The following is a 12,569-nucleotide window of genomic DNA, read 5'->3' on the forward strand; positions in this document are numbered from 1 at the left end:
AGAAGTTCTGTCATCTGACACAAACAGGTGACTCTTTGGAAAAGTCCCTGATGCTGGAAAGTCAGAGGGCAGAAGTAGAAGGGGCTGTCAGAGGATGAGATGGCTGGATGGCATCACAGATGCAATGAACATGAACTTGGGCAGACTCCAAGAAAATATGAGGGACAGAGGAGGCTTGTCATGCTGCATTCTATGGAGTCACAAAGAGTCGGACATGGCTTGGTGAATAAAATCCACAACAACACTCTGCAAAGAAGTTAAATTGCAGGGTGACAATATATAACCTTGGCATACTCCTTTCGCAATTTGGAACCAGTCCACTGTTCCATGTTGAATTCTAACTGCTGCCTCTTGGCCTGCATACAGCTTTCTCAGAAGCTGTGTAACGTGGTCTGGTATTCCCATCTCTTTAAGAATTTTCCACAGCTTGTTGTGATCTACGTAGTGAAAGGCTCAAGCGTAGTGAATGAAGCAGATGTTTTTCTGAATTTCTTGCCTTTGCTGTGCTCCAATGGATGTTGGCAATTTGATCACTAGTTCCTCAGGCTTTTCTAAATCCACACTGTATTTCTGAAATTTCCTGGTCCCCATACTGTTGAAGCCTAGTGAAGGATTTTCAGCATTACCTTGCTAACATGTGAAATGAGCACAATTTTACAATAGTTTGAACATTCTTTGGGGTTGCCCTTCTTTGGAAATGGAACAAAAACTGACCTTATCCAGTCCTGTGGTCATTGCTAAGTTTTCCAAATTTGTTGGCTTATTGAATACAGCAACTTAAACACCATCATCTTTTGGGATTTGAAGTAGCTCAGCTGAAATTTTTTCACCTCCCTCAGCTTTGTTCATAGTAGTGCTTCCTAAGGACCACTTGAGTTCATGCTCCAGGATATCTGCTTCAGGTGGGTTACCAGACCATCATGGATAACTGGGTCATGAAAGCCTTTTCTTGTACAGTTCTTCTGCGTACTTTTGCCATCTCTTCTTAATATCTTCTGCTTCTGTTAGGTCCATACCATTTCTGTCCTTTATTGTGCCTATCCTTGCATGCAATGTTCCTTTGGTATCTCCAATTGTTTAGAAGAAATATCTAGTCTTTCCTACTCTACTGTTTTCATCTATTTATTTGCATTGTTCACTTAAGAAGGCTTTCTTATTTCTCCTTGCTATTCTTTGAAACTCTGTATTCAGTTGGGTTGGAGAAGGAAATGGCAACCCACTCCAGTACTCTTGCCTGGGAAACCCCATGGATGGAAGAGCCTGGTAGGCTACAGTCCCTGGGTGTTATGGTCTTCTTGACAGATCGGACCTGGGGACTGGAGACAACGAAAAGAAAGCGATGGAAAGAAGGACGTGGGGGACCCAAGTCTCTGGGGAACAAGGGTGCTTTACTCATAGCAGCGTGTGCTTATATATTGCTACACAAGGAAACTTCAGGCAAAAAAATAGAGTTGAGCAAAACCACGAAACCAGATGCATAGCTACAATAACTAAGGGAATGACGCTCATAGGGCCATGACAGGAGTAACTAGGGGAACAACAATCACAAGGCCAGTTGGCAGTCGATATCTTGAGAGATAGGAACACGACTAAGCATTTTCGCAGAAAAGTAAAAGGCTACTGAAAGGAATCCACGTATGCATGCCGTCTCGTGGCCTCAGTCCTGAGAACTGCGTGCAGTTCTGCTCGTTCCTGTTTTCCAGGAACTGATAAGGAACAGAGAGCCCTTGAGAAACAGAAAACAACATATAGGATTCCTTAAAATTAAACATTCCCTGACACCGGGGGTCGTGAAGAGTCAGACACGACTGAGCTACTTCACTTTCACTTTTCACTGTCATGCACTGGAGAAGGAAATGGCAGCCCACCGCAGCGTTCTTGCCTGGAGAATCCCAGGGACGGGGGAGCCTGGAGGGCTGCCGTCTATGGGGTCGCACAGAGTCGGAAACGACTGAAGCGACTTAGCAGCAGCAGCAGCAGCATTCAGTTGGATATGTCTTTCCCTTTCTCCTTTTACTTCCATGTCTCTTCTTCTCTCAGCTATTTGTAAGGCCTTCTCAGGCAACCAATTTGCATTGTTGCATTTCTTTTTCTTGGGAGTGGTTTCGGTCACCACCCCCTGGGTGGTGTTACAAAGCTCTGTTGATAGTTCTTCAGACACTCTATCAGATTTAATCCTTTGAATATATTTGCCACTTCCACTGTATAATCATAAGTGATTTGATTAGGTCAAACCTGAACGGTGTAGTGGTTTTCCCTGCTTTCTTCAATGTAAGTATGAACTTTGCTATAAGGAGCTCATGATCTGAGCCACAGTCAGCTTCTGCTCTTCTTGCTGACTGTATAGAACATTTCCATCTTTGGTTGCAAAGAATATAATCAATCTGATTTTGGTATTGACCATCTGGTGATGTCCATATTAGAGTTGTCTCTTGTGTTATTAGAAGAGGTTGTTTGCTATGACCAGTTTGTTCTCTTGGCAAAACTCTGCTGGTCTTTGCCCTGCTTCATTTTGTACTCCAAGACCAAAGTTTCCAGTTACTCCAGGTATCTCTTGACTTCCTACTTTTGCATTCCAATCCCCTATAATGAAAAAGAAATCCTTCTTTTTTTTTTTTTTTTTTTGGTGTTAATTCCAGAAGTTCTTGTAGGTCTTCATAGATCCATTTGACCTCAACTTCTTCAGCATTAGTGGTTGGGGCATAGGTTTGGATTACTGTAATGTTGAATAGTTTGCCTTGAAAATGAACTGAGATCATTCTGTCCTTTTTGAGATTGCACCAAAATACTGCATTTCAGAATCTTTTGCTGACTATAAGGGCTACTCCATTTTTTCTAAGGAATTTTTGCCCAAAGTAGCAGATATAATGGTCATCTTAATTAAATGTGCCCATTCCCACCCACTTTAGATCACTGATTCCTAAGATGTCAATGTTCACTCTTGTCATTTCCTACATAAGTGAAAGTGAAAGTGAAGTTGCTCAGTCGTGTCTGACTCTTTGCCACCCTGTGGACTGTAGCCCACCAGTCTCCTCTGTCCATGGCATTCTCCAGGCAAGAATACTGGAGTGGGTTGCCATTTCCTTCTCCAGGGAATCTTCCCCACCCAGGGATCGAACCTAGGTCTCCTGCATTGCAGGCAGACACTTTAACCTCTGAGCCATCAGGGAAGCCCTCACCTCCTACATGGCCACACCCAATTTACCTTGACTCCTGAACCTAACACTCCATACTGTTCATGGGGTTCTCAAGGCAAGAATCCTGAAGTGGTTTGCCATTCCCTTCTCCAGTAGGCCACATTTTGTCAGAACTCTCCACCATGACCCGTCCACCGTGGGTAGCCCTACACAGCATGGCTCATGGTTTCATTTAGTTAGACAAGGCTGTATTTTGGGGGGCTCCAAAATCACTGAAGATGGTGACTGCAGCCATGGAATTAAAAGATGTTTGCTCCTTAGAAGAAAAGCCATGACCAACCTAGACAGCACATTAAAAAGCAGAAACATAACTTTGCCAGCAAACTGGTCCATTTAGTCAAAGCTACGGTTTTTCCAGTAGTCATATGTGGATGTAAGAGTTGGCCTATAAAAAAGCTGAGCACCAAAGAATTGATGCTTCTGAACTGTAGTGTTGGCAAAGACTCTTGAGAGCCTATTGGACAGCAAGGAGATCAAAACAGCCAACCCTAAAGGAAATTAGTCCTGAATATTCATTGGAAGGACTGATGCTGAGGCTGAAGCTCCAATACTTGGGCCACCTCACTTCAAAAGACCCTGATTCTGGGAAAGATTGAAGGTGGAAGGAGAAGGGGACAAAAGAGGATGAAATGGTTGGATGGCATTACCGACTCAATGGACATGAGTTTGAGTAAGCTCTGGGTGGTGGTGATGGTCAGGGAAGCCTGGTGTGCTGCAGTCTATGGGATCACAAAGAGTCAGACATGACTAAGTGACTGAACCGAACTGAACTGAAAAGGTGATGTTTAAGCTGTGATTGAAAGGATAGGAAGAAGCTGCCATTAGAAGCACTGTTACAGAAAGCAAAACTAAATAAAAATTCACAAATAAAATTATCTCACTTCAGCTGGATTAACCTAGAGCCTGTTATACAACATGAAGTAAGTCAGAAAGAGAAAAATAAATATGGCACAATAGTACATATAAATGGAACCTAGAGAAATGGTACTGTCGAACATATTTGCAAGACTGCAATAGAGGTAGATACGGTGGAGGATGAAGAGGGTGGGACGAATTGAGAGAGTAACATTGAAGCATATACACTACCATATATAAAATAGATTGCTAATGGAAAATTGCTGTGTAATACAGGGAGCTCCACCTGGTGCTCTGTGACAGCCTCGAGGGTGGAGTGGGGCGGGCTGTGGGAAGGAGGTTCAGAGCGAGGGTGCTGCATACACCCGGGCTGATTCATGGTGATGTATGGCAGAAACCAACACTACATCGTTAAAAACATTATCCTCCAATTAAAAAAAAAAACTGTTAAATTATTAAAAGAGTTCAGGAGTACCTCAGCCACATGATAAATAAAACATCCATATCCAGTCCGCGTGTGTGTGTGTTCAGTCATAATCGACTCTTCATGACCACCTGGACTGCAGCCCACCATGTGCATCTGCCCGTGGGATATTCCAGTCAACAATGTTGGAGTGAGCTGCCATTCCCTTCTCCAGGGGATCTTCCCAAGCCAGGAATCGAACCCACTCCTCTAATATCTCCTGCATTGGTAGGCGTATTCTTTACTACTGAGTCACCTGGGAAGCTCCCAGCCAATCCATACACATGCAAAACGTAAAATAGACCCTATTTAGTGTAAGGTCTTCCCAGGTGGGGAACGTGAAAGTGAAAGTGCTCAGTGGTGTCTGACTCTTTGTGACCTATGGACCATAGCCTACCAGGCTCCTCCCTCCATGGTATTCTCCAGGCAAGAATACTGGAGTGTGTTGTCATTTTCTTCTCCAGGAGATCTTCCCAACTCAGGGATCAAACCCCGGCCTCCTGAATTACAGGCAGACGCTTTAACCTCTGAGCCACCAGGGAAGGCTAGTACTTGAAACTTCGCCTTCCAATGCATGGGATGCAAGTTCAATCCCTGGTTGGGGACCTAAGTTCCCACATGCCTCACGGCCAAAACTTCAGAACATACAACAGATGCAATACTGTAAAAATGTTGTAACAAATTCAATGAAGACTTTAAAAATGATCCATGTCAAAAAAAAAAAAAACTAAACTAAACTTAAAAAAAAAGGAAAATATAACTAAAAGAGATTGCTTCCTCAAAAGCAACAAAAGTGTAAATGCTTAGAATTAACATTAACCTAGAACCACATTGGATAGGAAAATAATTGAAAAGATACCAATTTATTCCTCAACATTATCTATGTATTCAATTCAATCCCAATAAATATTACCACCAAAGCTTAAAACAAAAGCAAAACAAAAATAAAATTACCTCACAAGAGTTGTACTTGGAAAAATCTAAAATTTTCATAGAAAATTATATGGTAGTACTAAATTTAAAAATGTGTGCCTGCTCATCCTGTTCCAGATTTTAATGGGAAGCTATAAACTTTAAAATGTGAGTGTATTATCTGTGGATCTCTCATATTTGAACAGTATCATGTTCAGGTACACTCCTATTTGCAGCTTATTGAAAGTATTTTTATGAAGTAATGTAAAAGTTTATATGATCATAAACAACTCAAAGAGAAATTAAGGAAATAACTCCACCACAACATCAAAAAGAATAAAATAGTTAAGAATAAGCTTAACCAAGGAGACAATAGTCTTGTAAATTGAAAACTATAAGCATTACTCAGAGATATTATAGAACACACACATATATGGGAAGACATTTATGAGCTGGACTATTTAACAGTATTAAGAAATTAATACTACCTCAAGTGATCTAAAATATAGTGCAATCCCTATCAAAACACCAAAAATATTTTTAGCAAAAATAGAAAAATCCATGCTAAAATTCATATGGAATCTCAAGGACTACAAATTACCAAAACAATATTGAAAAAGAAGTTAGCTCATACTTCCACATTCTAAAACAAACTACAAAGCTATAGTAATCCAAGCACCCATATTGGAATAAAGATGAATAACAGATTAATAAAATATAATAGACAGCCTAGAAATAAATCTCTAAATATGTATTTAATAAATTTCAGAGGTGTCAAGAACATCTAATGGAAAAGGGGTTTTATATGACATTAATTGAAAAAGGCAGTCACACGCACACACACAAAAGCAGACTTTGTATGATTCCAACTGACTGAGGCAAATAAAACAGATTCATAGACAGAAAGTAGAATGGAGGTTGCCTGGGTCTCTGTAGGTGAAAATGGGAAATTTTCTTTAATAATTATGAACTTTCAGTTTGTGAAGTTGGACTACTTCTCAAGATAGACATTAGTAACATTTATACAACAATGTGAATTAAATTAATACCACCTTAAGATGGTGAAAATTGTACATTTTATTATGCAACAGTTCAGTTCAGTTCAGTCCCACAGTCATGTCCGACTCTTTGTGACCTCATGAAATGCACCACCTCAGGCTTCCCTGTCCGTCACCCAATTCCTGTCCATTCCCAACTCCCAGAGCTTGCTCAAACTCATGTCCATTGAGTTGATAATGTCATCCAACCATCTCATGCTCTGTCGTCCCCCTTCTCCTCCCGCCTTCAATCTTTTCCAGCATCAGGGTCTTTTGCAGTGAGTCAGTTCTTTGCATCAGGGGGTCAAAGTATTGGAGTTTTAGCTTCAGCATCAGTCCTTCCAATGAATATTCAGGGTTGATTTCCTTTAGAATCGACTGGTTTGATCTCCTTGCAGTCCAAGGGACTCTCAAGAGTCTTCTCCAACACCACAGTTCAAAAGCATCAATTGTTGACACTCTGCTTTCTTTATAGTCCAACTCTCACATCCATACATGACTACTGGAAAAACTATAGCTTTGACTAGACGGACATTTGTTGGCAAGGTAATGTCTCTGCATTTTAATATGCTGTCTAACTTGGTCATAATTTTCTTCCAAAGAAAGAAGGGCTACAGTCATTTCAGGCCTGCAGCCACCATCTGCAGCGATTTTGGAGCCCCCCAAAATTAAGTTTCTTCCCGTTTTTTTTGTTTCCCCATCTATTTGCCATGAAGTGATGGCATTGGATCCCATGATGTTAGTTTTTCAAATGTTGAGGTTTTTTATTGTTTTTTCTTTAAGCAGTTCTGTTTATTAGACATGTAGGTTTTTTCTGCTGTTTTAACTCTTGTAAGTGGCACAACTGTGAACATCACTTTTTTGTTTGTTTCATTAATTTTTTATTTTTTTAAATTAATTTATTTGTTTTAATTGCAGGCTAATTAATGTTGAGTTTTTTTTTTTCTTTTTTTTCCATTTATTTTTATTAGTTGGAGGCTAATTACTTTACAATATTGTAGTGGTTTTTGTCATACATTGACATGAATCAGCCATGGATTTACATGTATTCCCCAACCCGATCCCCCCTCCCACCTCCCTCTCCACCCGATCCCAGCTAATTAATGTTGAGTTTTAAGCCAGCATTTTCACTCTACTCTTTTACTTTCATCAAGATGCTCTTCAGTTCTTCTTCACTTTCTGCCATAAGGGTGGTGTCATCTGCATGTCTGAAGTTATTAATATTTCTCCTAGCAATCTTGATTCCAGCTTGTGCTTCATCCAGCCCAGGGTTTCTCATGATGTACTCTGCATATAAGTTAAATAAGCAGGGTTACAATATATAGCCTTGATGTCCTCCTTTCCCAATTTGGAACCAGTCCTTTGTTCCATGTCTGATTCTAACTGCTGTTTCTTGACCTGCATACAGATTTTTCAGAGGCAGGTAAGGTGGTTTGGTATTCCCATCTCTTGAAGAATTTTCCACAATTTCTTGTGATCCACACAGTCAAAGTCTTTGGCATTGTCAATAAAGCAGAAGTAGATATTTTTCTGGAAATCTCTTGCTTTTTCAACGATCCAGAGGATGTTGGCAATTAGATCTCTGGTTCCTCTGCCTTTTCTAAATCCAGATTGAACATATGGAATTTCACAGTTCACATATTGTTGAAGCCTGGCTTGGAGAATTTTGAGGATTACTTTGCTGGCATGTGAGATGAGCGCAACTGGGAGGTAGTTTGAACATTCTTTGGCATTGTCCTTCTTGGGAATTGGAATGAAAACTGACCTTTTCCAGTCCTGTGGAAAATATAAATTTATTATGCATACTTGACCATAATTTAAAAAACAAATTTAAGAACTAAGGTCACCTCATTAATTGATTTATGATGTGAATCTTGACTAAAGTACAATAGGCAAATAACCAAATAGCCCCAAATGTGTGCAAATATCATTGGCTTCAGAAACACATGGGTAATTTGTTTAAGAGACAAATATGTCAATCCAACAGAAAAAGAAATGGCAACCCACTCTATTATTCTTGCCTGGAAAATTCCTTGGACAGAGCAGCCTGGTGGGCTACAGTCTACGAAGTCGCAGTAGGACACAGCTAAGCAACTAGCATTTTCATGTTCGTGTCAATCCAACGACAAACTACTAAATTAGAACCTCTAGTTTTAAATTTTTTTTTAACCTTCTCACATCTTTATTTGAAAGGCACAGCTAAGTCCACTCTCGATCCAGCATTTTCACTTCTCTCCGTAGAGATCAAACGCCTGAACACAACAAAAGCTGGCAGCCTAAAAGGCTATATACAGACACAGGTGTGGGTGTTGCTTTTCTTTTTTTTCATTTTTCTCGTTTTCCTTTTTTTAATATCCCTTTTCTTAAAAGACAAGCTAGTATACTGGAAAAGAGGAGGAGAAATAAAAACCAAGACAACTTGAGTACCCTCATCTTTATTCGGGGAGGGGAGAGAGGGGATTCTGAGTTGCTGGCCCCACTCTGCTCCCCTGAGGCTAAGATCGCTGTCGGTGGCTCCTTTCTTTTGTGGGTGCAGGCATCAGGAACTCATGGAGGGTGAGTGGGTGGGAGGGAGAGACGCAGGGTACCCAGGGTGGGGAGGGGCAGCTAGCATTGTGTTTGCATGCAGTGCCAGGATGGGAGGCTGGGTGTCCCCCAAGGTGGGGGCCCCCCCTGGCGGGTAGACTGTCAGTTACATGTGTGTGAATCAGGGAAATGCAGGGGGTGTTGGCCCTCTTGAGGTTTTTCTCCCTTAGGACCTGGCCTCCCATCTGCATCTCCAGGCCTCAGCTTGCCTCATCTGTGGTATGAGTGGGTACTGACCCATTCAGGCTACAGGGGAGGAGGAGGGAGGCCAGGAATTGGGGGTAGGAGCCAAGCCAGGGTAGGGCCCAGAAGCAGGGTGACAGCCCCAGCAGGCAGCTACCATAAATACTACCGGAGTTTGGCCAATCCCAAGCTATCACTGTGTCTCGCGTGCTGAACCTTCCTCTTTCCCCTCTGTCCCACCCCCACCCTCCCCATCCCAGCCGCCCACTAGTCTGACTTCTTGCCGTCGCCCTCCTGGTGGGTGTCACCGTCATGCCCGCTTTTGTCTTCCTTGGAGAGGCGGGCCTGGGAGCCCAGCGCCGACAGAGAGAGGAGGCCGGTGCCCGCGCTGACCGCCGGCAGAGAAGGAGGCTGCAGCCCCAGAGGCAGGGGGATCGGGGCAGGGCCAGAGCCTGCAGCCGAGGCCGCTGGTGGGCTGGGAGCTGCTGTGGGGCGATGGAGTTCAGCTCGGAGCAGTGACCTGCTTAGCCCTCTGATGGCGCCCAGGACCTGCAGCTGTGCTCTTGGGACAGGCGGGGCAGGACCTGGGCACACACCCCGCGTAGCCCCTGGACGACTTCAGCCTGCTTGCGCATCTCGGCGGCCAAGCCTTGGGACATCCCTAGTGCATCGCGTAATGGCGCTGCACTTCCGACGTCTCGCGGGCGGCTTGTCACCTTCGAGTTTCAGACTGTGGCGCTGAGCCTGCAGCAGTTCAAACTCATCTTTGATGCGATCGCAGGGGTCCGAAGGAGTGAATTTGAGTTGCCGGGGGAGGCGACGAGCCCGAATGCCTGCTTTGTGGAAAGATCATGTCAGTCGTGGCGGGGGGCGCGCTGTGCGCCCCGGCTCTGCGCCCCGGCTCTGCGCCCCGGCTCTGCGCCCCGGCTCTGCGCCCCGGCTCGGCTCGGGCTGCTCGGGGCGCCGGCGCCGATCCAGAGCTCCCGGGCCGCCGCCGCCTCCCGCGCCCGGCCTCACCCGCTTCCTACCTAGTTTTAAATTTTTAGTTTATATTTCAGTATAGTTGATTAAAATGTGTTAGGTGCAGGTGTACTGCAAAGTGATTCAGACATATGTGTATATAGATAGTTAGACGGATGTATATATATATATATACACCTGTATCATTCAGACATATATGTATATAGATAGATACATGTATATGTATATATACACCTGTATCATTCAGACATACATGTAGATAGATAGATGTATATGTATATATACTTCTGTATCATTCAGACATATATGTATATAGATAGATACATGTATATATATATATATATACATCTGTATCATTCAGACATATATGTATATAGATAGATAGATGTGTGTATATATATATATATATATATATATATATATACACCTGCATCATTCAGACATATATGTATATAGTTAGATAGATGTATATATATATACCTGTATCAGTTTTTTCTCAATATTTTTTTCATTTAAGTTTTTACAAAATAGTGAGTCGAGTTCCCTGTGTTATATAGGATGTCTTGTTGACTATCTACTTTAAATATAATAGCAAATATTTGTCAACCTCAAATCTTTTTATAATCAATTCAGCAAATATTAAGTACCTACCATGGACTAGGCACTGTTCTAAGTACTCAGGATGCATCAAAAAAGAAAGGAGGCCCAAAAAAAAAAGCCTGGGTAAGAAAGAAAGAAATGAAATCCAAATTCTTTATTTTGAAGTTTCAAAATCAGGTTGTGGTTGTAAGTTAGAAAACATATTTGAAGGAGTTTATGCTCCTCCAGATACATTCAGAATGCCTGGTTATGCATGGGAAGAGGGGATTTTATAAAGTGAAGGTCCCTCTCTACAAAGTCCCTCTCTACAAAGCAGTGGAAATATACACAACACAGATTATACACCAGAGACTGAGCTTAAACTCTACCCTGCAAAGAAAGGCACCAAAGTGACTGATGGACCCCTGATTGGGAAGAGTTTACTCTCAGAGTGACAGGGATTAATATGCGCTATGTGGAAGAGTGACGGCCTAAAGAGAAATTGTATTGAGTCATAATAAAATAAACATGCTTGCATTTCAAAAAGTAAAGTCTCTATAACTGTATCCTAACAACTTCTCTTTTTTTGATTATTTGTTAACTAGGTTTCTTTGTATGTTTTTCTTGGTATTGTTTGTTTCTGGTCATGCCATGTGAATTGGGGGATCCTACTTTTACCAGGGACTGAATCTAAGCCCTAGGCAATGAAAGTCTGTAGTCCCAACCACTGGAAACCCAGAGAATCTCAGAACCATAATGAATTCTGAACTGGGCAATATATAAATTTAAATACAATTTTCATAATGGTTAGTGATTTCCTGCCTGGATCTTACCCCTGAGTACTTATATGTCAAAATCAACATACTTTTGATAAGCAATGTTCAGTTGGCCCTGAACCATAAAATTGTATTTATTTTCTATTCACCATTTACAATACAAAGCCATTTAATATTGTTATGATTATTTCCCAAGCCCACATTTTCACTCCAAAAATTCCTCATAGCATTTTTTCACCTCTGGATTTCTGAGTAAGTTTAAGAAGTTTAACAAAGGAGTTATCATGATATAAAATGAGCCACGCCTTCAGGGCAAATAAGCAGGGCACAAAGATCACGATGCCCACAGTGATGTGGAAGACACAGGTGGAGAGGACTTTGCATCTCCCCTCCAACCTATAGGTCTCTATGCAGCACAAGCTGACCACATGGGAGACCATCAGGGGGAAAATATTTAACCGATAAATGAACCCACTGTTAGCAGCAAGAGAGACCAAGGGTGTGAGAGTCCATGCAGACAGGTTTCAGTAAAGGGTTTAATTCACACGTGGATGGTCGGTGACATGGGAGCCGCAGACAGGCAGCAACACCATGAAGAGAATCTGGGTGATTGCAAGGGCAATCCTGTAGCTCCCATACCTGAAAGAGTGAGCCACGTCCCTTCCTGTTCTGTGAAACCATCATGTCACTCATGATATGATGGTTTTGAAATGGTGCTGCCACAAGCTGGGAACAACACTGGGATTCGTGGCCTCCAGAGGAGAGGAATTCAATCCAGGGCCAGAGACAAGGCTTGATCATTCGGAGCTTTCTGTGTAGCAAGGTTTTATTAAAGCATAAAAGAGACAGTGAAATCTTCTGACATAGACATCAGAAGGCGACAGATAGAGTGCCCCCTTGCTAGTTTTTAGCAAGAAGTTTTATGCCTATTCAGTTCAGTTCAGTTCAGTTGCTCAGTCGTGTCCGACTCTTTGCGACCCCATGAATCGCAGCACGCCAG

The 12,569-nt window shown here is 42.3% G+C and overlaps 1 non-coding gene and 1 pseudogene across 1 annotated transcript; both read right to left on the minus strand.

Moving 5' to 3' along the window:
• Positions 1-3,098: 3,098 nt before the first annotated feature.
• On the minus strand, positions 3,099-3,170 carry TRNAC-GCA (transfer RNA cysteine (anticodon GCA)). Its single transcript has one exon. It is a non-coding gene; the product is annotated as a tRNA-Cys (tRNA).
• Positions 3,171-9,500: 6,330 nt separating this feature from the next.
• Positions 9,501-10,086, minus strand: LOC136175995 (TLE family member 5 pseudogene; annotated as a pseudogene).
• Between the last annotated feature and the right edge of the window lie 2,483 nt (positions 10,087-12,569).

This window comes from Muntiacus reevesi, chromosome 9, assembly GCF_963930625.1.
Source record: "Muntiacus reevesi chromosome 9, mMunRee1.1, whole genome shotgun sequence".
Lineage (NCBI taxonomy): Eukaryota > Metazoa > Chordata > Mammalia > Artiodactyla > Cervidae > Muntiacus > Muntiacus reevesi.